Below are 28,000 nucleotides of genomic sequence, written 5' to 3'. Positions count from 1 at the left end.
ATCTTCGCACGGTTTGACATTTCTTTGGACTTTGTTCGCAATATCATCGCAATACAACGCAAATTTAGTTTTAGAACCACCAACATATTTGAAAGACACGGACACTTTAATATGCTTCCAGTGGACTGTTATGTCCTTTGAAGGAAGCACCACACTAGACAACAGACTAGCATGCAACGCCCAGTGGCGGGTCTACCCCGTTTGGCATAATGCCATTTGGCATAATGCCGTTTGGCATACAGTCGTTTGGCATAAAGTCGTTTGGCATAATAGTCGTTTGGCATAACAGTCGTTTGGCATTATTTGAAAAAGGAAGATACTGCAGTGGTACAGTAATATGCCGTACCTTAGGATGCGTCATGAAATTCCATGTTCCTTTTTTTCAAATGACATGGACAAACTTAGGCGTTGGATATATTTTTGTTAAAAATGCGCCATAATATCCCGGACATAATGACCCCGGAAGCCATGTATGATGGAATTCCAAAAGAGCTTTATTGGATTTTGGTTTCCTTGAAACATGATGATTAGAAGTATCTCCTATCACTAACTGTCAACGGAATGTATGATCGTGAGCAGTTTATACACACCCCTTTGCATGATGGAAGGAATTTGATCAAATTCAATGTTTTTCACAATTATGCCAAACGGCTATTATGCCAAATGGCGATTATGCTAAACAACAGTTATGCCAAATGGCATTATGCCAAACAGCTATTATGCCAAACCACTGTATGCCAAACGGCATTATACCATACGGCATTATGCCAAACGGAGTAGACCCCCCAGTGGCACAGTCGAAATACGTTTCTAACGCAAAGTCTTCCGGACTGAAGCGGGAATCGAACCCACACTCCTTGACTCTATGCGGCTAAATGCTTGATAACAGTAACAGCATGGCCACGAAGCCCACATTTGCTCCGAAGAGCCAACTATGCGGAATAACCCAGTATGTGGCCAGGTCATCCTATTCTTCTTTTGACTTGACTTTGACTTCATCAAGTTTGATATGTCACAAGATAGGTCTAAAGATCGCCAATATAATGGCCACTTCCTCAGGGAAACAGAATATCCAAAACAACCTGGCATGTTATCAGGTCATCCAGGAACCTTTGAATTACCCTTCTTTAGCCTTGATTTGTGAATTTATGAAGTTTGATGTTGCCAGCTAGGTTTCAGAACCGACTGTTGAGAGGCCATTTTCCCCAGGGAACCGGGAATTCAGAACAATCCGACATGTGGTCAAGTCATTCAAATACATTTGAATCACCTGTAGACTTAATTTTCAAATTCATGAGGTTTCAGATTCGCCAATATAATGGCCACTTCCACCAGTGAACCGGTATTCGGAGTAACCAAGCATGTCATCCAAAAACGGTCGAACTATTTTTATTTAGACTTGGTTTGCTAAATCATGAAGTTGATTTGTCGCAACCCATCGACTCGAAATTAAAGTGGTTACTGAATCTTCAAGTGGGATTATTTCAGTATTCCTCGTGATGAATCCAAAATTACGGTAAATTTCTAATCAATGACGGTGGTTCAAAAAAATTGAAAAATGTTGTGATTGACCCTGAAAATTCAACTGAAATTTATTGAAAAACGGATGGGAAATAATATGTTGATATTGAAAATTTCAATAAAATTTGACGTCAGACTCGCATGAATGATAAATGCATCCCGATAATACAAACACATAAAACAGGTTGTGTTCCACATAGGATGTAAAGCCAACGTAAGAAGATGTTCAAAACGATTTTCCCAAACACCAGCTAATTCAAAACTGACAACTGGATAGTTTGTTCGAGATTAGCGCAGCGAATTGTATAGTGTGACAGTTATGCGTAGAAATACAGTAGTGGGGCAGTTATGCGTGGAAATTCAACACTGGGACAAATTGATTTGGCTTGCTTTTCATTGAGTTTCCGAACAAAGGTTATTTTTGGTAAGTGTTTTCTGAAACTATACGTAAAAATAAACTGTTTGATGACAAAAAGTCTAAATGGACAAAAAGTAACATGGGACAATTATGCGTATAACGGCAGAGAATCCGTGACGAAAAAAAAACAAAACCGTCTCTCTACGTTTCCATTCTTTCATCATTATAGCACGCCTTTCCTTACGCCTGATACATAGGCAGTCTGCTAACCAAACAGCAAGCCTCTCTCTGCCATTACAATTATACCGGCCCTACACCTTCCCGCATGAACTGGCGTGGGCGCAGTGGTATATGCAGTCTACTGTGGGCGCCAGTTGAATGTCTGCAATCTGAAGTTGTTTGGGAGTGAACTGCCCACCCAGCTACGTTACAGTAAAGCGATCGTCATGAGTGGGTGAATGAAAACCCCACTCTCCAATTTAGCAGAGAATGAATTGCAGATTCCAATAAAATCAATCTTCGTTGTCAGTGTAGAGTAATAAATAAAATGATGTAATAACTGAGTTTAGCGATATCTAGTCAGTCGCAGTTGAACAACAGGTCGTACTAGCCGTAGTTCTTAGTTAAGGTCAAAAAAGTAAATTAAGTGTTGTATATAAATTGTGTTAATTGTAATTAAAAGTAGTTCGGTATAAGAAAGAATAGATAAACAGACAGAATTATTTTCTATGTTTAGAAGCGCAGGGCCATTAGAATAGTCTTCGGGTTTGTTGGAACGAATGATATTCCCCAGACAACCAGAAATCGCATGAAAGTTCATGTTACAACTCGTTTATTCATACTAATTACATCAAACTCACAAAACACCGTTGATAAACTCGTCATATTGATGAGCTTGCTCGCATAAAACACTTCTTTTATGAGTTCATTTGTACATTTTGTTTCGTCCCGTACACTCGTACAAAGTAAGTCGACTCAATCCGTAGCAGCTGTCAAATCGACATTTGTTATCATAAGTTAAGTCGCATAAGATCACAGGTTAGTTCGGTAGAATATTTATACACTCGCATTGTATGTCATTATTCGTCACATAATATATGCACGCATATCGCCTCCACTTTTGTACGTAGAATGCCTTTTTGCGACATCTTATAAGTGAAATGTTGCACATACAAAGCCTCCAGGTTATTTCGTTATACGTACATTTTGGTTGTCTGGGTCGTTACACGTAAAAGTTGATGAGTGGTCGAATATCCATGTTGGAATTTGAACTGTTCACTAGAAAACATGTAATTTCCGTTGATTTAAACCATCAATTTTGAATTATGACTCGGAATGTTTTCCTGATCAAGCATAAGCGAAAATCTTGGTCATAATTTAGTGATTAATTTTGTCTAGGATTTTTTTTTTAATTGTGAGTTGTTTAAACGCAAAATCGTTGTTGAGCCCAATAACCCAAATTTGGCTAAATTTTAAAGGCCTCCATTTGGTACTTTGCCTTTAAGGCCATGAGAAAAATTTACTTAAATTTGGTTTGATTCAACGCAAAATTGAGTTCATCCAACCCAAGCTTGAGTACAATGCATTTACCCAAATTTGGTTTATTGGGCCAAACTACCCCCATTGGGTTGGTGCAACTCTCTCTATTTTTGACAACATTGGTGGAGAAGAGAGAATACCGAGAGATTTTGGGTTGAGAGAATAATCGATCTACTTAATTTTGGGTAAAGTCCACTCAAAAATAGGTAAAATGTTTTTTCCGTGTACTGAACTGTGAAAAGAGAAAGATCAACCTAAAAAACATAACACATTACTGCTTCCAGTGGCCTATTTTCCCTTTGAAGGTAGCATCACACTAGACAACGGACTAGCATGCCACATCTTACAGATTCCTTACGAAAAGTGTTTCGGTCTAAGGCGGGTATCGCACCCAGGAGTGTGGGTGCACGATGCTAGAGATGTGGGACCCAACCCGGCGGGTGTTTTAAAAAAAATAATCGTTTTACCTGAATTTATAGAAAACTTCTGAAGTTACAAAAACTGAAAAAAAAACTGCACACAATTCTGTAGTGCAGGTGCAGAATTCCCTCGAGGACCAGGTATATCTCTCTACTTTTTATTTAATCCATATTGTAATGCTAATGAGAACAAAACTGTAAGGGGCCGTCCACAAATGACGTAGCATTTTTTCACTGATTTTTCACACCCCCTCCCCCTTGGAGTATTTCGTCACAAATGCTGATACCCCCCCCTTGGAAAATACGTAGCATATCAAGCACCCCCTCCCCTTATTTTTTTTTTTAATTTGTTTTCCTCAGCGATTGGGCTAAAACGAAATATTAAAATCCAGAAATTCAAATTTTGATATTAATTACTGACTGAAACGTCAGGATAATCTGATGAATGATAGTTTGATATACCGTTGCGCTCAAAAATCATTTGGAAAACAGTTTAAACTAACTTATTTCCTGTTTAAGTTACATAATTTTGGTTCGCAGTTTAAATTTAATTTGATAAAATTTAGGTTAAATTTGATTTGTAGTACTTTTGCTATTGTTAAAACCTAAAACAAGTTCGGATTGATAAATCTTACAGCAATGAGTAAGGGTTCAAAATATTTTAAAATATATTTAACGGAAATTTTTATTAAATAAGAGGTTTTTTTTACTTTTCGTGGTTAAGAAACAGATTTCAGTGAATATGATCACCAAAGTAACATTTTTAGTTTTTTCATTTACTACAAGCTGTTGTTACCACCATATCGTTAAAGCTCATTTCAAAACTTTTTAGTCTTAATAACCTTAATAAACCTTTGATAAAACGCCGTTAAGACCGAAAAGGCCCACACTACAGGAGGTTGTTAAGACTATACCTTAAAACCATTTCTAAACTTCTTCGTTTTGTACCGTATGAATACATCTACCCTTGTAGTATGCTAGAAAACATTCATAAGAGCTATTGTATTGCCTTATTCAGCTCAACTAGCGGTATTAGATCTTTTACGATATCCTAATACACGGAATAAAACCAATATTGAGAGCTTATGATTGAACAATCATCAACCAATAAGTTTTTTATAAACCATAACCTTTTTTTATAATGAAACCATCATGATGTCTGCCGACTCATAATAATCAATTAAAATAATCATTTTTGGCGTGGCAGAAAATTTCCTTACGATCGCGTGAAATTCTTGCCAATGAATATTTGCTGGTGAAATAACATAAAATTTTTCGATTTACAGCAACACGCCACAATTACGACATCATAATTGGCTATCTAACATTTTACTCTATTCCACTTTCAAAATGATTTCATGCTCACCTCAATCATAAATTGAAATTTCCCACGCATATTGTAATTATCAATCCGAAACGGCGACAATAAAAATGGATTCCATCCAATTAAATCTTTCAGGTCTTGTCGGGGATGGTTTAAGATCAATTGGTGATTATTCCGAATAATTAATCATTCATAAGCGCTTTTGATCTTAATAACCCGTGCGCAAAATCCTTCACTGGCTAAAATATTCTTAAATCAGAATATTTGTTCTGCACTAAGACAAATAGGTTTTTTGGGAGCCTTGATTTAAACTAAATGCACTTAGGAAAGCTAGCGCTGTCAAAAACGTAAACAAATCGGAAGATTGAATTTTATGATGCAATTCATTCTATTAAATTCGTGCTGTTATGTACCTAACTGTTTTAATTGGAATAAATTTTTACAATAAAGCCCGTCGGACTTGATCGATTATACTGATGTAGAAAACTGTAAGTGATAAGTGCCTGTAAAATTAAGAGAGCTTTTTTCGTGTAGCTCAGCTGTTGTGTACAGCATAGTTGTCCCACTAGAACGGGAAGTTCAAGCAAGCATGGGAAAAATATGCTTTATACGCTAGTATGATAATTCTACGAGAGGAATATTTGCCATTTCTATGTTCTATGTGTTCAGATCAACTCATAACTCACTACATGATTATCATTATCAACATAATGATATGGATAACCACACGAAGACTGCATTCCAATAACATGCATTAGACAGTTGAGATTTAAGAAGGCTTTAACATGACTTAGTGCAGTGTTAGAAGTTTTACCTATGCCTTGATAAGACAAGCAAGATGAGGTTTCAAGTATAGGTTTTAATAGACACTACACAGTTCCTTCAAAATACAATTTATTATCAACAAATATGGCCAGCAAATAAGTTTTAACGGGAGCTCTTATAAATATCTACAAAGCATTTTAAAGTGGGTTTCACCGAAAAGAACGTTTAGCACTTTGCAATGCTTTATTAAATCTGTTAGGAATTAATACATCTCTAATAAAACCTCCATAAATAACATCTAAGATCATAAAGAACTGAAAATGTTACTTGGGCAACAAAATACCTCAATTCTTCGTAATTATTCGCTTAATTCAAAACCATTCAGCAAACAGTGGCTAGATATAAAAAAAATAAAAATTGTAATGTATGAAATTAGAGATTTTCATACAATTATCTTTATTAGTATTTCAACTAAACTTCATCATCTGAAATATTCTTACACAAATTGAAGACAAATAAGTTCAAGTACACCATCTCTATTGCGAGAATTTATAAAGAAATACTGAAATAAATTTGTAATGACCAACCTAAAAGAAAATAAAATGCACGTAAATCTTGAAAATAATCTATATAAATAAAAATGGAATGGTGTTTGTATGTCACGAAATGGCTTACGAACGGGTCAGCGGATTTGGATAATTCTTTCTCCATTTTGTTCGTCAAGGGTTCCGACGTGTTTGTGTGTATAAAAGTTGCAGGATATTCACCGGGAAAGTCGGAATAACGAGAGTGAACGGAATTGTCATTTTGTATGGGACGATTTGTACTGGTTTTCAACAGCCTACTTGATGGCAAGACGAAGTTTGCCGGGACCACTAGTGGTAAATAAGGATTCCGGTAGTACTGGTAAGATTATCCAGATTATTATTATCCAGGCTGTTCCATCAAAATCATTTATATATCAAAACGATTTGTTTAGTTGACTGAATGGAGATGTCCTGTAACATTGAACGCATTTAAATATCTTGTTTTACTATAATAACGTTAGTGAATATTAAATGAGCATATTATATTCTTTTGAGGAAATAAAGCTCCGAAAAAAAAATGTGAATTAAAGTAAAATAGTTGATTCTTTGTCTTGTTAATAAATTGAAAAACATTTTTTTTATTTACTTATTAATCGTTTAATTTTCTAATTTATAAATGAAACAGTTAAGACACAAATACAATATAAAACTCACATAACTATTTAAAGCTTCATAAAATCTGTTTGATTGTCATTAAAATTATAAATTTCTTAGTTTTTTTTGAATTTTATATTGATGTTTTGAAGCTGAATCATCATTTTTAACTTAAGTTTAAAAAATCAGACAAAGAAGTTTGATAAAAGACTTGTAACTTGTTTGTAAAATTTTTCTACTCTTTTCAACGAAATTATTCAAAATGCTACGTCCACAAGTTGGGACCCCTCCCTCCCCCTCGTCATACATCGTCACAAATTTGAGAAGCCTCCTCCCTAAAATGCTACGTCATTTATGGACGACCCCTAATGCGAATGTGTATTATCTTATTGAAGGACACCAGTATCCTTCAAGTGAAGGTGTCGGTGTAGGGTGCAGGAAATAGCGACACGCCGTCGTTGTTTCTAGGGACGAATCCGAAGCCTGGCGGCTTGTAGGCCTGCCCTCGTCGTCGAGACAGCATTCGACCCTCGCGCATCCCAGGGCCCAAGGGTATCCACGCCCTTAGGAGACGATCGGTCGCCAAATTCGCATCGTGCTCCGCGGTCTCGAAGGGAATATCAAGAGGAGTCCTCGTTCATCGGTGCAAAGCGTGAAACCATCAGCATTTGAACTGACAGCATCGGGTTCGCTAAAACGCAATCGAAGACGATATTTCAGAAAGGAGGACATTTTGCATTTCTGAGTTTGAAAAAGGAGGACATTTCAAATTTTATCCTACCAGAAAAAAATTCTATTGAATTGAAAGTAATTAAAGTTAAGTTTAATAAAGAACAGTTCTAACGGATAAAACAAAAATTCATAGATGCAAAATAAAATAAAACAAAACGGAATATAATTGAACTTAATATACTCTTTCTTCAAGTTAATATAATTTTCAACGGGGCAGATATGGAACGCATCTTTAAACTCTTAGCGGACCGCACAAAATGAAATCCGTACGTTGAACAGCCCTGCTTTAAGGGTAAACTCGCCTAGAGTAGAAAGCAGCTGTTAAAAGATAATAATAATAATAATAATTTTCTACTTTCTTCATCACAAAACTTAAAATAACATTAGGAAAAAAAAGGTGCTCTTAGGAGCCCAAAAAGTTTTAATTTGTGGTTTCTTGAACGAACGGAATATTCGTTTAATTAGGTCTTTTCAGACTTTCTGAAAAGGGGAAATTCGTATAAAGATTTTGTTATGCTTGAGTAACTAGACTCGTACTATTTCTGAGAAAATAATATTGGGAAGAAATGATTATTATTTGAACAATTTCTACCGTAAATTTTGTTGAGGTTAAATGAAGGGTGTTAGCTTGTTTAATGAATTTGTCGATATCTAGGTAAACATGCAGCATGCAAAAGGTCGCTGTTGACTGAAAATACTGAGCAAGATGACTAAACCGAGGCAACAAAAGTATCCATTTTTCTGCAATCAACTGTAATCTACAAAGGAAACTAAAAATACTGATTCATGCATGATTCCAACTTTTTTTATTAATATTGCGAACATGTGGAAAATTAACTAAACTATACATTTTGATTGAGATAAAATTTAGTTCATCCTCATCCAAGATATTTTAACGAAAAAGTGGATATGAAATTCTATATTACATTACTTGGGAAAAGGAGGACATTTTCAGCCCAAAAGAGGACGGGAGGACATATGATCAAAAAGGAGGACATGTCCTCCCAAAGGATACCATCTGGTAAGCCTACGTGAAACCGCCGCCACTGAGTGAATTTTAGTGTTGCGCGACATACCGTATGTATCCCCCCTGCTGTGACATCGTTGAAATCAACCGGAATGCTGCTTAAACAGGTCAGATCTAGCTGATTAAGTTAAATACCCATTCGCAAATGAAACCATATACACCAATAGTAGTTTTAAGATTATAGCGCTATACGTTTTAATATCTATGGATAAGAAGCTTTTAAATTCACTTAAAGCCTGCAATATATAACGTAAGGAATGAAAAAATTTGATCGTTGTCGGTACTTGAAGTTATAATTTTGTTCTTTCGGTTGATCCTTGTTTTTTGGGTGAAATTGAACGGCAATGTCGGAGAAGTGCCGTCTATCGATCAAAACGTGGTTGATTTGCGATTCTGTTTGCTGAAGTGATCTCCAGGTGTACTGATACGGAAGGCTGTGCTGGAAATAGGTGCTACGAATGGCCATGTTCTTGGAAACGACAAAATCTATCAGTCATTGGCTGGAGAGATGGTTGGGTCCCGGGTTTTCAAACCCGAAACCCGACCCGAACCCGAACCCGACGGGTTCGGGTCGAGTTCGGGTCGGGTTCGGGTTTAAAAATTTAAATTTTTTCGGGTTCGGGTTCGGGTCGGGTTTAAAGGCTACAAAATTATCGGGTACGGGTCGGGTTCGGGCTTGAAAAAAGTCGGGTTTAGCCGGGTTTGGGTCGGGTTTGGTGAGAATGGTGAACAGAGTAACAACCTGAAAGCTTCCCTATGCTCAGAAACGATGAATGTATCATCACAGACAAACAGACGTAACAGCTATAACAATTATCAATTCAAAACATAGTCACGTGAACGTTAACGCCCAATGCTAAAAATACTTCATTTTGCCAACCACGAACTAGGTGGCGGTAGTGAGCAAACGTCAATCTCGAACAAAAGTGATGCGAGCGCCACGAGGTGCTCGTCGGCCAACTACCAAATATTAGAATTGGGCGATATTCTGCTGTGCGATGAGAATAATTAGAGTGTTACGTCTGTTTGTCTATGGTATCATCTTTTCAAACTCGGGATCTATTCGAATTTTTCTTAGAAAACTTTCTCGGGTTTCGGGTCGGGTGCGGGTTTGAACAGCGAAAATTTGTCGGGTTCGGGTCGGGTCCGGATTGGGCCCGAGTTTAAAGAAATAAAATAAGTCGGGTACGGGTCGGGTTCGGGTTTGAAAAATGTGAAACCCGACCATCTCGCCGTTCTCGTTCGTCTGCCGGTAGGCGCTGTTAGTAGTGTTAGTTGTGAATAAGTTATCAAAAAGCAGTTAGTAACATTAGTAGAAAAAGTGTGGTTAAATGTCTAAAATTCTTTTGTGTTAATCTAGGGTAGAGTGACCTAGCTTGGTCCAACGCGTATAAAACACTACAGAAAAGTTGAAGTTAAAAGCAAGAAAAAGATAACGATATGCACATTTACAGATTATTTAGTCTAAAATGATCTAAATTTAATTCCTAAATCTATCTATATAAATAAAAATGGAGTGGTGTTTGTATGTCACGAAATGGCTTCCGAACGGGTCAATCGATTTGAATGGTTATTTTTCCGTTTTGTTCGTCAAGTGTTCCGACGTGTTTGTGTGTATAAAAATCCCAGAATATTCACCGGGAAAGTTGGAAAAACTAGCGTGAACGGAACTGTCATTTTGTATGGGACGATCCATAGCGTTTTTCAACCGCCTACTTGATGGAAAGACGAAGTTTGCCGGGCCCACTAGTACTAATTAAAAATGCGGTTCTGAATAAAATACGGTAATGCGTGAAGTGCGACTAATTAGTGTGGAAGGTCCACAAAGGGGCCTTTTTCTTTGTATTTAGCAGCCTTGTTCGGAGGAAGAACGCCATCTTTATTCCCTCAGAACAAAGGCAAGTCCTGGGTCCTTGGATGCCTGACCAGAGAAGCCATCTTGGGATACTGTGAAAGATATTGAAGTCGCGGAGCAAAACCACCGTCGAATAGGAAGCCGATTCCAACCAAAGCTTCACCCGAAGTTCCAAAAAGCCAGGTCCTCGATCGCCAACCACGAGTGACATAGGGATACCCGATCCCCTGCTCGTCCGGTGCCCTATCAATGGGAATACCGACCAAGGACGCCCCGATACGCCATTAGCCGTTGCAGAATCCACCCCGACCACCGCAATTGCGCGCAAGGTGCCGTTAGTCCGCAGAAAGTCCACCACGCATGAGTAAAAACCGCAAGTAGAACTATGTGACGTCACGTTATAGCTAGATCATAAGAAATGGTCATTATACACGAATATTTATGTAAAAACACTCAATACACAGTGTTAGTACACGTAAATTCAAAGTGTTTTAAAGGATTTTCTGAAAGTTAAATAATTCACAGCTATTTAAATTTGCTTCGTTTCCGGACTCGAAAGGAGTCTTCAAACCTCCCTCACTTTGCGTTAATTGAATTGGCTGTGCGGCCTTTGCGCATATTTCCCTTAAGACGTTGTTTGTGAATGTCACCCATCCTGAGCACACTTCTGAGGATGCTCTAAGAGCGAGTTCCTGCTGGAAGTAGACCTGTGAACCAGTGGCGTAGCTAGAGTTTTGGGGGCCCGGTGCGGAGGTAGATTTGGGGGCCCCTCGAAAAGAGGTTTGCAAGATATGTCTTTTATTAGCGAGTTCACATGTACCTTCAGTATTTGTAAAAAAAAAATCGTGATTGCTTCATTTTTTCACAACATACTAGCATTAATGTATCATTCCGTGGAATGAATATCCAAATACTATAAAAATTCTGTATCCTGAGATATGGATTATCGTTGGTCCCCAAGGATTTTTAATCTTAATTTAAAAGAATTTTTTGAGATCTTGTGAAAAAATGGTGCAAAAATTTTGAGAACCAAAGAGTTAGCATGATTTGAATATTTTCAGCGGTAAAAAAATAAAGCTCCCGGTTGAGGGGTTAAAGGTTCAAAAAACAATCTGCCGGTAAAAATTACAATTTCCAAGAAATCGTTTTTGTTTCAACTTCTTGTGGAACCCTAAAAAAATATATACACACTTCCAACAGCTGATATGTTGTAATTTTTTTACCGAGATCTCGACAAACGTATACCGAATGTCGATAGCGATTGCCGAAATCTCGATATAAAAAACTTGGATAGCGGAAATGTCGGTAAACTAATAATCGATATTCGGCATTGAAAAGTACCGAATTCTCAGCTGTTGGATTCTCGGCTATTCGCTTTGCTGAGGTCGACGAAATAATATAAGTGTATATAAAGCATCTATCTATTTTTATTTGAAAAGATTTTTAAAGATACTCTTGGATACATTAATGTATGTTGTACAGTATTTAGTAGTATGCTTACGGTTATTTATATTTGATTTTTTTGAAAACTCGTGAAAAACATTTGGTACAGTTCATCGGTAAATATCTGGTGCAATCACTAAACAAATTCGTTGTTGTGTTTTTTTGTGCAGATCTAGGAGGCAATCAAGATAATATCCTTATTTTTTTATGTTTTTATTTATGAGGAACTCCCAGCAAAATTCGTAGAGGTACCCTAAGAAAATAATTTAGAATATACCTTGAAGAAAAAAAAAACATGAACAGATTCTTCTGAAGTAAAATTTTGAAACTACTAGAACTCTATCAAAATTCTCTAAATTCTTGGATAAAAAAAAACTCCTTGTAATAGAAGTCTTGGAAGACATTTTGCAGGAATATCTGAAAGAATTCTTGATAAAAAAAAAGCTGGCAGGAGTTCCTGGGGAAATTTCTGCTTTTATCGCCTGAAGAACTTCTCGTACAGGGTATCCGCATATTATCCGTACTAAATTCGAAGACATGCCTCTATGCAACCAAAATAGAAACATTGAGCATTCCTACATGTTTTAATATTATATTCTCAAGCAACAAATTTGACCCATTTCTGATGTCAAGTATTTGTAAAATTCTACCCAATCGTGTTGGGCTGTTTTAACGAACGCCGTTTTTGGGGCTTTATGATGGAAGAGAAAAGCCCTTCAATCTCAATGGATTTAAACTGAAAAATTTTCTGTTTCCAGTCTATCCTACAGCCAAGATTCTGTAGAAAATTTCAATCATAAAAAGAATATTTGAACTCATCTTATAGAAATTATATCTAATATGGCTAGCACCCCTCAAAAAATGTCTCCAATAAATTCTAATTTGATTATCTCAGTAAAAGCAATAATTTTGAAATTACCCATCATTGTATTTTTCGCTATTTCATAGATGTATCACCCTCTGAAACCCAAATTTTTATTTTCGATCTAAATATCATTTTTAGTTATCTAAAATCGGTTTGGGCAATGATTTATTTGTTTTCGCAAATCAATGAATTTTGGTTTTTGATTTTAATTTTTTTTTATTTTTGAACATCCCTATCCGTTTTTATCTTTTCTTGAAAACTCTTCTAGTTACTGATTTTTGGCATGCATACACAAAAAACACTTTTTCAAACCCCCCTCTTCTTAAATACGTTCCAAACTGTAAAACGATTCATATTGTATATTGCAATATCAAATTATCACAGATTTCTGCATAAAAAATGAAAAACATCCAAAAAACAAATTCCGGATAATCGAGTCCAAAATTCCGGATAATCGAGTCCAAAATTCCGGATAATCGAATCCCGGATAATCGAGTCCCCGGATAATCGAGTCTCCGGATAATCGGGTCCGACCTGTACTTTTAAAAATAATAAATTTTAAATATTTTTCAGATTTTTTTTTATTTTCCTTATAATTAATGGAAAAACAGGTTGGAAATTATTTTAATACTACCAAGCTCTTCTTCTCTTATAGGTTAATAGTATAAAAATATAAAAGATAATATTTTTTTATATTTCACGTTAAATAAACCCCAGAAATTTGTAGGTAATATTAGAATACAATTTTTCAAACAATTTTCAAATATTCAAAAAAGTTTCAAAAGTCATAAAAAACTTTCCTCATATGCGTGTTATGAGTCAATGTTTAAGCCAAAAGTAAAATCATTTTGATTTCCGAGCTACGAAAAAATACACAAAATTCCAAAGTGTACCCCGTCTAAAGGCGGGGTTGGGTATTAGAGGGTTAAAATACATACATCGACATAGGTTTTTTATTGTTTTAAATGAGAGATAATCTTTCACATATTTTGTTTTGTAATTTACGGACACCCTATAGTAATGAAGAAGGGCTCCCAGGGAACAATGAAGGACAAATCCAAAAAGATTTCCAATCATCTGAGGAATTCTTGCAAACTTCTATTATGAATACCAAAAAAAAGTCCTCAGTTAAATCTTTATGGGCATATTTAAAAAAGGTATAATTCGTGGAAGATTCCTTGGAGTCATTGCATTGGTAAAGAAGTACTCGGGAAAATCAAGGGTACGCCAAGAAAACCCTTCAGTTGTTTTTTTAGGGGAAAATGCTTAGAAGTCCCCTCAATGAAATTCTTGGTTGAAACCTTGATAAATTCCTTGAACGATTCCTATATGCAATCTTCCAGGATCCTTGAAAAAAATCAGGGTAATCATTTTCGGAATCTCTGAGGCAATTTTTAAAACCCCTTAAATAATTGACGCACATATCGGAAAGCCAAAACGATTATTACTAGCTATTTTATAGTGGTTTTACGCCCGAAGCAATTCTTTCAGATATTAATTGAAAAATTCCAGGTTGCATTGCTCAGAATGTTCTTTACATGATAGCACTGGAAAAATATCCCTGAATTTGTTGCAATTGTTTATTCTGAAGAAACCTAGTTAAAATTTCTGTAAAAAATCCTGAAAGAATTTCTAAACAAATTCTTGGAAGAAATATTACTTTTTTCAACGAAACCTTGAGTGTTCTCAAAATAAGTTTTACAGAAAAATTGGTAAAATTCATTGAATAATTTCATATCAATAACCAGGAGAATTTTGAAAAGAAATATCTTGAAAAATTATTTAAAGCTACCCGAGAATAAATTCAGATTATTTTTGGTAAGTATTTTTGGATGATCAAAAAAAAAAAGGAATTTTGATTGCCTCAAGCTCAAAGCTCACCAATGCTCCAGATTTTTGAAGGCCAACAAACTAAGGTGCATTTAATTAAAAATCAAAATTCATGAAGTAAATATTTATAAATCCAAAGTCGTAATTAAACTCGACATTTAAAAAAAGGTATCCTAGCCTAGTTAAGTATCCACATGAGGATTAGCTAAACGCGGCCCTTTTCGAAGGCTCAGTTCTTTCATGCGCTCAATCGATTTAACAACAACAAATATTTGTGGAGGCCCCTAGAATGGGGGGCCCGAAGCGACGATCCCTCTGGGCCCCTCTGCTGGTTCTTAATCTAGCCATTAAGTATTTAAAATAAGGGATAATGAAGGGGCCCCTGTATATAGCTGATCCAAATCTCCTTCAAAACCTATGCTTATTATACTAATTTTTAGTTTGAGAACATACAAATTGTCAAGCTAGGTCGAACTTTCAATGCTATGAGAAATCCGCACTGCAATTTTGGGGCCCCTATGATCTCGGGGCCCGGTGTGGACCGCACCCACCGCACCCCCCTAGCTACGCTACTGCTGTGAACATAAGTGAGTGCCTTGTACCGATTTCCCTGATTCCGACCCTGGAGATCCCCTTTTCCACGGAGCATAGCCAAGGGGGTTATAGTTTAGCTTAGAGTCCTTCTCTGGCACTTGCCAGACGATATACACATGCAAAAAATGTCAATGGCAAAGAAAGCCCTCAGTTAATAACTGTGGAAGTGTTCATAAAAACACTAAGCTGAGAAGCAGGCTCTGACTCAGTACAGACGCAATGAAAGGAAGAAGAATCAATATGGCGCTGCACTGTTTTGTCTTGTATGGGATTTGGGAGTTTTCTGGGCTTGTTGTTTTTCAAATTTATTTAAAAAGTGAAAGAGTTAGGTAGATTTTTATGTAAAGCCTCATGATACAGTCAAATTTTAATGATGGCTTTCTTCGTTTCAAAATCACATGTAAATATTAATTTCATTTCAATCAATATCATCGTCAAAATATTTTGTCAGTTGAGGCAAAAAAATGGATTCAAAATGTTACAACCTATGATTCATTGAGTACAATAGTTATTTGACAATTACAATTGGATTCAAAACCGTTCCACCTTAACAAAAGTTCACCGAAGTTAAATCGTCTCAAACGACGTCGACTCATGAATGAATCTGACAAGAAATGAATGAAATAAGTTCAGTCAAACGAGCATAAATGAATCATAAGCTCCCCCTAGCATAGATTTGTGGTGAGATGGAGCAAAACAAAATCCAAAACTCTCCGCATTCTCTCCGGCTCACATCTCGATATGCAAGGGAAAGCTCTCTCTTGCACTGACTCACCGAGACGACAGCTTTTCCCATTTCAAGCTGCCCACCGCAGGCCACCCAACCCAACGGAGAACGCTCAGTCATGGTGGTCATGGTCCGTGAACATTCATTTCACACAGTTGCTCTCCGAGTCGAGTCCACCCAAGCTCATCTCATTTGGTAACCATAACAGCGTCGGGTCTCACTGCTTTTCCAAGACGACGACGGACGACGGAACGCCACACGGCACACTTGGATTGGGGTTCGCTCGGTCGGCTCAGTAACGTTTTGGTGCTCGCGAGAATCGTTTCATCTGCTGGCTACGAGTCGCGTTTTTGGCGTGTCGCACGATTTTTTTTGTTGGGTCTCCGAGCCCTCTCTCAGTTGTGTGTACCCCGAAATCCGGTGAACCAAAATTTGTAACAAAGGGCACGACGAATTGTTTTTTGCTCAAAATTGAGGTTGGTTCAGTGCAGTGAAAGATTATTACTGATTGTTCACAGTCAGTGAAGACAAGTGGTTGTGGATTTTTGTGGTGTGGAAAGATAGCGGTGTCTCATTCGACAGATTAGAAGTGAGGATTCCGAATTGTGGTGAAAATCCGGCAAGAATAAGGAAAAAAAGGTGAATGGGAATTTAATGTGCCACTTTTTTGCCATAGTTTTAAGTGGAGTGCAGTGACCCTATTTCTCCGTCGACTTCTTCATCTTTTTAAAACCGTAGCTCTTCCCACTGATACTGCTTCACAAATTCAAGTTTTGCAGTTCAGTCATTCAGTGGTGGTGTTGTTGCTGCTGTTGTTGGAATTGTTGATGCTGTTGATATTGCTGATATCGTGTGTGCAAAGTTGAAAGAATCTCTCTCACGCAGGAGAAAGAGCGGAGAAAGAGGACTAACGAGATGATCAAACGGATGGGTGGAAGTTGGTCACCGACAAGAGGCCATAAAAGGGGAGACAAGAGGCATTTTCTGATTCCGGTTCCTGAGGAGCACAGACCTTGCGTCTGGTTTTGGTCCGGTTTGGTCGGTTGGTGATTTAGACTGGGTTTGTTAGAGGTCACAGATGGAATGAGTGAAAAACAGTGAATGAGAATAGTCTACCCAGGTACCAATAAGCACACGGAGTCCTAGATTTCACACAAATCAGGCGTATAGTGCCAATGTAGAACTATTGAACGACTTCTAAGCCTTGCACTAGCATCGAAGTGCCTGGTGGTTGCTTGGATAAGAAAGGCATGAAGAAGTCAAGGAAGACACGCATTTGCACGGTTCGTGATGACGACAGCTGACGTCGCCTACTTACTGATGATGTTAGGGTTGCTGCAGAAAAGACCCAACTGATCAGATAAAAAGCACGAGAAGAAAGTGCTTCATGATACAGAGGGGATGAAGAAAGAACTCAGCGCAGTGAACGAGAAAGCACGAGGGACTATTGAAGAAAGACACAGTTGGAGAAACTGGTTGATACTGAATGTAGTGGTAGAAGGGAAGAAGTGTTGGGAATACCGCTTGAAAATGCCGCTAAGTTGGGCCGATTATAAGTCAAGCTCAAGTGGTACCTAAAGGCAGGGTGAAAAAAAATACACAATCTCAAACCGAACGAAAGTAATGCGGTAAGAAACGGATCGGACGGAAAAAAGTAACTATACTGCTAAGCAGACTGCCTCACGGCAAGCATCGCATCGCGATGAAGCGAGAAAAGGTTTTGCGCTCGATGGCGGAGAAATTGTTGCTGTTGGAAAAGCTCGCCAGTAAATGACTTTGTCTTGAATTACATATGTAGATTGAATGCTTCCTTTGATCTCCTTAAAGAATATTAGGATGCGACCTGGATAAATTTTTGAAGGCGCAATCGGAAAACTTCTAGAGAATATATTGCTGTTTGCATTTGAGATGCAAATCTTGACTAGATGTCCTCCAAATGCGGTAACACAAAACAATCGAAGGACACCTAGCAACGATTATAGAAATCACCGCCGCCCTAGCAAGAAAAATCTTTCTTTGACATCGCATTTCTTGTGAAAAATCTTACCGCATTTGGTGTTCCCGCATTTGATATTTGCATTTCAAACGCACACAGCAATATTACAAGGATTTTGGTAAAAATAAAATTTGAGCCACAATAATAAAAATATTCTTGGGATAAGGGCTACACTTTTTCTTCTTCTTGGCATTACACCCTCACTGGGACAAAACCTGCTTCCCAGCTTGGTGTTCTTATATGCATTTCCACAGTTATTAACTGAAATCATTCTTTACCAAAATTGCCATTTTCACTCCTGGACCAACCAAGAATCCCAGACACCTTCAGCATGGCTTTGCTTTGTAGCCGCAGACTCTAACCACTTGGCAACCGTTTCAAATAAAGTGTGGTAAATTGTGAATGCTTAGTAAGATATATTGAAACAAAAGTTTAGTGATGAAAAAATGTGTTTCTTTGAATATTATTATCAAACAATTGTGCTTTAATAGCCAGTGCAGACCATTATAAATGTATATTACTTTAAGAACCGTAAAGAAAGCAACCTGGCGAGATTCGAAGTTCAAAACAAACATCTAAACATTTTTCATCCTAAAAAAATAGTGGTATATATTATATTATTTATATTATTTGCGGAAAAATTCGTTAATACCCCTCGGGAATAATTTCGTTAAAGCCTGATTTGCTTCTGAACAGAAACAGCTAAAGAAATTTCTCGCCGGTTCCGTGCATATTTTTTTTTAAAGCGACTCCCGTTTGAACTGACATTTATTTTCAACTGCGTACTGCGATCAGAAAAAGCGCTTTTTTATCGATTCCTTGCAGAAATTTTTCATGCATCAAGATAGGCCAAGAATTTACTTTTCAGCAGCAAATTAGGTTTGATACTTAATGGTTAATACGGTCATCACTCCATAAGTCGATGTTCCGTTACTCGATATCGACTCATGGAACCATACTAAAAACACAAAATTATGGTCACTATGATGGTCCCTTCAAACAGCTTTCCAAAGAATATCTGTTCCATGACTCGATATTTCCATGAGTCGATGGTCCCTTCAATATCGACTCATAGAGGCTTGACTGTATGAAGAGCTTTCAGCCGTATTTCCGAAGTCATATTTCAGGGTACTCTTAACACAAATCTGGTCGTTTTGTATACCCAACACAAGTGATGCATAAGAAGTATGGTTTGGCTTGAACATGTTCTAAGCTTCCACCATAATCAATATTCATAGAAAATAAAGCTTTTGATTAATAATGGAAATTTGATTATTTACCACAATAATAGGGATTACCGCAATAATAAGCAAAATGTGTTAAAATGTGTTCAAAAATTGCTATATGAATTTCTTCAAATGATTATTCAGGCATTGATCGCAACCAGTTTTTTAGGCTGGATCAGATAGGACTACAGGAGTACCTTCAACAATTTCTCAGATATTCTGCCAGGAATTCCTACAGAGATTCTTCCAGAAAATTTCTCCAAAGATTATTCCAGGGATTCTTCTAGGAAAATCTGTTTAGGGATTCCACAACGAGTTTCTTTAAGAAGCTTAAAGAAACATCGGGAAAGTCTCCAGTGAATTCGGTTATATTTTAAATAAGATTTTTCCAGGAATTTCTCCAAGAATTCCTCCATGAACTTTTTTAGGGATTGGTCCTCCAGAGATTCACATGATACTCCTTCAGAAACTTCTCCAGGAATTCTTCTAGAGACTCATCTAGTAAAATTTTCTTGCAGAGATATCTCCAAAGATTTTTTCAGGGGTTACATTAGGACAACTTCTTATAGGAATACTCCAGATATTTCTTCAGGAATTTCTTCGAGGAAAACTTTCAGGATATTCCCCAGGTAGTCCTCTCAGAATTCCTTCAGGATTTATTCCGAAGATTTTTTCAATGATTATCCACGGGTTGCTCCGGGGATCTATCAGGAATTCCTGCAGGATTTTTTTCTGGGATTCTACAAGTAATTACTTTACGAATTCCTAGAGGGATTCCTCGAGAGTTTTCACGAGCAATTCTCCTAGAGATAGCTTTAGCAAAATCGCTACAGGAATTATCAAAGTATTTGTCTAGGTTCCCAAGAAGTTTATCTAGAGAATCGTTCTGAGCCTCAAAAATATCTCCGGGGATCTATTCAGGAATTTCTCTAGAAATTTCTCAAGAGATTCCACCATGAATTCCTCCAGAATTTTATCAAAAATTATCCCAAGTATTCTTCATTCAAGATTTTTTTCAAAAACTTCTTCCCGATAGGACTTTTGTGAAGAAATTCGTAAATGAATTCCTAGAGAAACACGTGGTGGGATTCCAGGAGCAATCCCTAGAAGAAAATCTAAATAAAAAAAAAAGAAATCCCTGTAGGATTTTATGGATATATGGAAAATTCTTGGAGTAATCCCTGGTTGAATCTATGGAAAAACCCCTAGAGAAATTCTTGTCGGAGTGTATTGAGGAATACCTGGGAAAATCTCTGGAAGAAATTCTGAAAAAATCCTAGAACAACTGTTCAAGAAATTATAAGAAGAGTTTTCTAATGTAATCTCTGAGGAAATTCCTGAAGAAATCCTGGAGAAATCTCAGAAAGAAAGGGTTGATTGCTGAAGGAATCATCCTTGGAGCCATTTTTGGAGAAATCCTTGGAGCATGCTCGGAATTTCTGGAAGATTCACTGTAGAAATGTTGATGGAGAAATCTCGGTACATAATTTTCTGGAATAATCCTTGCTTGCCAAATTTATGGATAAATACTTAGTTTGTATGTTTTTGTGAAAGTGTTTGTAAATTAAAAAATAGAACATTTGAAGGGATCTTAGAGAGTTTCTGAAAAAAATCCCTGCAGGAATTATTAGGCGACAATTTGAAAGAATAACAAAGCAATGCAAAATTGAATGAGCATCTGGAGTATCCATAGAACAGAACCCATTCAGTTCCTAGAAAAAATGATAGATATGAAATAAATAAAAATTTGGAGAAATTCGTAGAGAAATCTCTAAAGACATTCCTTGAATAAAATCTCAATGAATGTTTGGAAAAGTTTTTGAATGTATCTTTGTGAATATATTGTAAAAGTTCATTGATTTGTAAAGGAGTTTTCAGAAGAATCTATTAAGTTAGGTAAAGAACGTTTCGAAATAAAACCCATGAAGCATTCCAAAAGAAAGCCATAGATTGTGAGGAATCTTTATCAAAAAAATTTAATTGAAAAGATTTTCTTCAAATTCTAATTTAAAATTATTTTGTTATGTTTGGTGGAATATAATAAACTGTACAAAAAGTTGACTTTATTATTGTTTTCCACGTAATAATAAAAACTTCAATTCTTCCAGGAACTTCTTTCAGGATACTTTCAAAAATACCTTCCATCTTATATAAGCCCAAGATTTTAAAGGATTTTCCCCAAATTTCTTTCAAGAATTCCTCCAGCATTTTTTCAGGTATTCCTTCAGGAAACCGTTTAGAAATTCTCTCTTGGATTGTACCAGTAATTAAACCAAAATAAAAAAAAATAAAACTTGAAAAATCTCATACTTTAGGAATCTTACAATGGATCACACCAGGGTTGTTTTCTTCAATTGTTTTATTGTTGTTCATCCAAGTATTGTTTCAGGAGTTCTATCAGAATTACTGCCCGGGTTTCCTCAACAAATGGATACTAGAATAACTCTAGAAATTTAGTATGGGTCCTTTCCAGAATTTTTCCAGAGAATACCCCCTCCACCCCCGATTACGTTTGGAAATTATGTTCTTGCAGAGACAAATCCTTGGCTTCATAGCTTAAATTCGTTAAATATATCAGCAAACATTTCTTCTAGAACTAATCCAGGTGTAAGAACACCTGAGCAGTAATATTCTCTGAAATCATGTGTTAACATTAAAACAAAACAATTAAAATTTCCTAGAGCAATTAATTACAAATGCACTAAAGCAAATGCCTGGGATATAAATTACAACAATTCATAGAGATGGAATCTCTGGAAAATTCTTCTCATATGTGTCAATGAAAATATTTAGGGAATCTCGAGAAGTTATTAAAAAAATTTTAAGGAATGTAAATAAAAATTGTTTAAGGAATTGCTGGAAATACAGTCAACTCTCCCTTACTCGATATTGAAGGGACCATCGAGTTAGGGAGGTATCCAGTTACAGAACACAAAACCAGTGCAACTGGGGGATCATCGAGTTAGCCATGAAAACCAACTTGATATCGAGATACGGAATATCGGGTAAAGGAGAGTTAGCTGTATTTATGAAATGAAGAATTCCTATTGGCTTCCAGGGAACAATTGTAGTTTTTTCCGTGGATAAAATTGTTGAGAAAATCAGGAAGTTTTTTTTCGAACCAGAAGTTTTTTTTTAAGAATTTGCAAAAAACTGCGTCAGGAAAGTTTTTTTTAATCAACTTCGTAATATTTTAATGTTTAAGTATCCGTCATCGTAATGATCGAAACTTCAGAATGTTTAGAAACAGTTTTTCTGCTCTTAACTGAAATTTGTTCACTGCGTTTCTATTGAAAAGAATAAAATATAGTGAAAACTTTTCCATGTAAACGTCGTCAATTTCAAATAAAGAAAAAAAGAATTGGGATCTGCAATGCTCGATCATAATTTCAAATACATTCAATACAGAAAATATTTCAAGACATTTTGAATTGAATTTTGAAAATGAGTAATACGAAAACGAATTCTAAGAAAAGACACATTCTAAAAAATCCCTATAGATATTTTTGGTTAAAAGCCATGGTAGAAAACAAATCTGAAATAGTCTAGTCTGTTACAACGGCTAGGATAATTATGAGAAATGCTAACCCAGCAAACCAGAGATTATATAAGGATGTTCATTTCAAATTGTATAAATGTACAATTTTTGTTGGAATTGGATATGATGCCAAACTCAATTGATTGAAATCATTAATGAAGTCATCAATTTCATCTGACTTGAATTTGCATCTTATAGAATTCCAATATAGTCTGACCAAATATGTAACTTCAAACTGTCATTCCGTTACGATTTCTTATTCACTTGGTATGACTCTATTATAATCATTAATGTAAGATTACATATGAGTTCATCTGATGTAGATATGAAATCATACAGGGCACATTGCCGAACGCAACATAAACATTAAAAGAGGAATTCATGAACAAATTGACTTACCGTAAAATGGGGTGAAATTGATCACTTTAGAGTGATTTTGATAAGATATTTCTTGCGGGTTCCTGAGAATGTTATTGCGAATCCTGCGCAAAATCTGGCGCTTCTCAGTGGTTCTGGCGAAATATTGACGATTCTAAATAAGTTTCCCGAGGAATTTGAAAAAAACTATCATGCTTTGGAGAATTTCATTTGGAGGCTAGAGAATTTTCAACAACATCGCAGCAGAAGTTAAGAATGCCCCCAAAATTCCTAGCGAGCTCATCGACTGATGTCAATTCCTATATGAATCCTAAGCAAGATACTGAGATAGCGAGATCTAGCAAGTTCACATTGATTTCAAAAATATGGTTTATTAATAACATACAAGTTCAACTTCGGAAACACAGTTAAACTCATTTCAAATTGAAGTAATATGAAGCTTATTTGTGTATTGTACGAAATTTAAGGCCACAGTTATAAATCATGAGGGCTTCATGCGGCTTGAGAACTGCATTGTGAGCATTACTGTTCCATACCATCTTGTAATCATTTATCTTTGAATTCAACATAACATCCATATTACTATCCCAAGTAACAATTCCACAGCAATTTGGCATTCGTGTGGATTTATTAATGTTTTATGGGAGTTACGTGAATGCTATGATAGCTAGAGGCGACATTTAACGTTGCTAGAAGTTGATATTTTGTAAATCAGCTCTTAGTTGTTTTCAAAACCTTTTAGAAACAACGTATAAAGTAAAACCAGTTTTATTGTAGCATATAATACCTCATTTAAACTGCTAGTGGTGGCTGAATGACACTTATTTGTGACGGCTATGATAAAAGATTAATATAATACACCTTTTTGTCATATAAGCTGCTTTTAAACTGATTGACTTGCACTTGAATCTTGATAACTTACCTTATTTATACCTCTGAAATCAGCATTTGGGCCCTTCAGATGCATTGCGAATGCATTGCGATGCATTGCAGACACTTATTCCTGATGGAAAAACGACAAAGTAATGTCTGTTTTCATTGTTTTTGCGAATATTCTTCATAACAACATACCCAAACTGCAAGTTTTGTTGAATGCTGCTTAGTTACCATAAAAAGCGAAAAAAAGCTGAATCATCTTCAATCAGCATTTATTAAAGCAATTTACATCCACAAATGCCGAAGCATAACCGTGTGCCCTTATTTGTGTATTTATGATGACAAAACAGCATTTGTCGATGGTAATCTATCAATTATGGTTCCGCCATATTAATTTCACTCCGGTTGCCACAATTTCATTTTTTCAAATCATATTATCTCCATGAATTTGCTCATAAGATGCTATGGTGTGATGATTAAACTGACTGAATATAATTTAAAGCACAATTACTGCCCAATCAAACAAAGAAATGTTGAATTCTTCACCTGGTGATTTTTTTTTAGCAATTGCTAAATAACTAGATATATGCCACTTTCAGAGGGGGCACAGGCAAATTCACTCCTTTCTCATCACATTTCACAATAAATCTCACTTAAGATTTGAGCACTATATCAAAAAAAAAAATCACTTCAAATAAAAAGCACCACGAAATTAATTATCACAGACTTGATTACAATCTTATTTTGTTTTGTTTACGTGGGAATTAATCCGGCAAGATCGACGTTATGATAAAATCATTTTCAAGATGAAGCGACATTCATCTAGAACAGGCGACCTCAAAATAGCTACCATTAATGCTATTTTGCTTTATTTGGGTGACATAAATAAGCACTTCATAGCCTCTTTTAGAATGGGTCAACTAGTCACGTTCTAGCCTCCAAGAGGTTTTGGGGGATGCAATGAAGGCAAAAGTTCCTTGACCGTGGTTTTATTTGCGTTTATTTATAGCACCCTGGAAGTAATTCGTAAAACTAAAATTGTTACTTGGGATGGAAAGTCTTATTGAAGGTTTGTGCATTTTTGTGTTGATCAACTGATTTTAGCAGTTTCTGCGTGCCCTTTTGACTGCAGTCAATCATTCGATATGAGTTGCCTTACTGTGCAAGAAACATTAAGTTGAAGAGCCATGACCGCTAGGGATTCAAAGATAAATTGTTTTTTTTAGATTCATTAAATTGACAAAAAATCATTCAGTTTGGTACCGTTTCAAAGTCTGGCCATCATTTTGGTTCCATAAAGATGATGTAGCAACATCCTAATGATATTTTTTGGATTTAAATATGGATTCCAATTTTGGCACGGTTCCGTTTTTGGCAACTGAAATTTTCGACTTTGTTGCCAAAAACGGAATCCCACTGTATAGGTCAATTTTAAATCTGAATGTTGTAAATTACAGAATACACCACATTAAACGCCTAAAAGGATGCAATTTTCTTTGAAATAGGCAACTCATACACAAAAAAGTACACTTTTTACTCACAATGCAAATTTAAAACTAGATTCACAAAACAAATCTGGAATGTATGAAACAGTTTATTTAAATGGTGTCTTTATATAGCCTTGTCAATAGTCGATTGTTTGGAGAAGAACCCTTCAACAGTTCATCAAACATTTCCTAAAAAGTATGTTTTTCCATGGTATAATTATCTCGAATGTCAAACAGAATTTAGGATCATCAAGAGCAGCCATCAGGTAATACGACGCCACTTAAATTGTACTATTTGAAATCGAATCGTAGCTCTCTTGACAGTTTATACATGTGGGTACGTGAATGATCAACTTCTCCCCACTGATCAACTACACCCCGAATTACGGTACCGGTAAAAAGAACATCACTGTTCAACAGAAACACAATGCACAGTTGTCCAGGAATCAGTTTTACGCGGAAAGATGCATTTTGAGCTTTAGAATGAAACATTAGACAAAAACGGTCTTCTACAAAGTTGTTTGTATTAGTTAAGCCCTTTGTTTGGTGTTATTGAAAATGAGGGTGGACCACATTTTCATAGAAATTGTGTAACTAACTTTCTTATTTGTAGAAATTATATTCTACATGCTTCAGCAAAGTTATAGACCATTCAAGCAACTTTGCCAAAAAAAGTTTTTTTGTATTGACCATGATAAACTCTTTAAAATGTACGTATATTGCCTCCAGATTTGTGCGAATAGAGGGAATGTGTGCATTTTATACAATCTGGTTTTACCGAATAAGTGTTCACTTTCTTCACTTGCAGTCTCAGTTATGTAAACATATTTGTTGGCTGGGAGAGCATTGGAGGAAACTCTTGAATTTTGAGATCTCAAGATAATTCTGAAGGAATGCGATGTTGCAGTACAAAGAATATTTACTTGTGTAACTTTTTTTTCAGATTATAACATTTTCTGTACCTGAGAAATGCACATGATATTCCCAAAATTTACATAAATATCTCTTGATAGAAATGAAGTTCTTCGTAGTTTTTTAGACGATTGTCTTAAAAATATAAGGACGTATCCGCGAGGTAACTTCTAGCAGTAACTGGCAAAGAATGTAGAAACACCGGAAAATGTTCGAATCAATGAAACAAACTTCTTCCTCAAGAATCTTTTATAGACTTCTTTATAGATTTTTCATCAACTTCAACAAAAAATGAAAACTCATCAAACCCATACTGCCCATAAAAGCATAACTGTCCCATATGGATTTCCTCCAAAAAAATTTTTTTGGCGGGCTACGCATATTTGTATGTATATTTTCATATGTACACATAAAATTGATCAGTTTGTTCGAAAACATTGCGAAAAATTTCAAACTAGTCCTGTCCCATATTGAAAAATAAAGGCATAACAGTCTCTATATAAATCAGCCTACAAAAAGTATAATTATTCTTTAGTAAAAATTATCTGCGATACAAATTTATCGTGAGCACATTTTGATTGAAATTTAGCATCATTTATACATTCAATTCATTCCATTTTATAATGTAGAATATCCTATATATTTAACACTAGTGGTCCCGGCAAACTTCGTCCTGCCATCAAGTAGGCTGTTGAAAAACGCTTTTGATCGTCCCATATAAAATGACAGTTTCGTTGGCGTTCGTTTTTTCGACTTTCCCGGTGAATATCCTGGGATTTTTATACACACAAACACGTCGGAACCCTTGACGAACGAAACTGAGAAAGAATCATTCAAATCCGTTGACCCGTTCGTAAGCCATTTCGTGACATACAAACACGATTCCATTTTTATTTATATAGATAAGAACAGTAGTGTCTTACTGAATATTGTAACACGACCCAAAACCGCGCCCTTTACTGTACACAAAGCAGAACCGCTTCCGGCGGCAATGTCGATGTGGTCAGCTAGTCTTGGGTTGAATACGTTAAATCTTTACGAAAACTAATTTACCGTATTTCATTTGAAATATTGATGATTAATTCGTTTTCAATCAAATAATTGAAGTTGCATAAACAATGGAGCTGAAATAGCTGTTGCGAGAGAAGCACATCTCTTCATCCAGACCATGATGAAGGTGGTAAGAATGCATATAAGTCCGGACGAGGATCTACTCGGGTTGAACATTTTCTTGCTTTCACAGGACATAGTATATCTTCGTACCACTCGTTATAAAAATGGGAAAACAGTTGATTGGCAAAGAAAACTCTCAGATTGAAAAACTATCACAACAAGAAACTCACAGCACTAAAAAACCTGGACGCATTTAAATGAGCAGGACCGGATGGCATTGCACCCGTGTTCTTC

At 36.2% G+C, this 28,000-nt stretch overlaps 1 protein-coding gene across 3 annotated transcripts in view; it reads left to right on the top strand.

Annotated features, from left to right (window-relative positions):
* The window catches only part of LOC5568195 (protein phosphatase 1 regulatory subunit 14B), a 228,362-nt gene that overhangs the window by 67,118 nt on the left and 133,244 nt on the right, over nucleotides 1-28,000 (top strand). Inside the window, exon 1 of one of the 3 annotated variants that reach the window (XM_021848236.1) lies at nucleotides 16,394-16,819. The exons of 1 other annotated variant lie outside the window; for it this stretch is intronic. The gene's annotated coding sequence lies outside the window, so the exon portion shown is untranslated. Of the gene's footprint in view, nucleotides 1-16,393; nucleotides 16,820-28,000 lie in introns of those variants that run through there. One more of the 3 variants, XM_021848234.1, reaches the window with a different exon arrangement.

This window comes from Aedes aegypti, chromosome 2 (genome assembly GCF_002204515.2).
Source record: "Aedes aegypti strain LVP_AGWG chromosome 2, AaegL5.0 Primary Assembly, whole genome shotgun sequence".
In the NCBI taxonomy this organism is placed as follows: Eukaryota; Metazoa; Arthropoda; class Insecta; order Diptera; family Culicidae; genus Aedes; species Aedes aegypti.
Note: the sequence above shows the minus strand (reverse complement) of the source record. Positions and strands in the feature narration are given on the sequence as shown.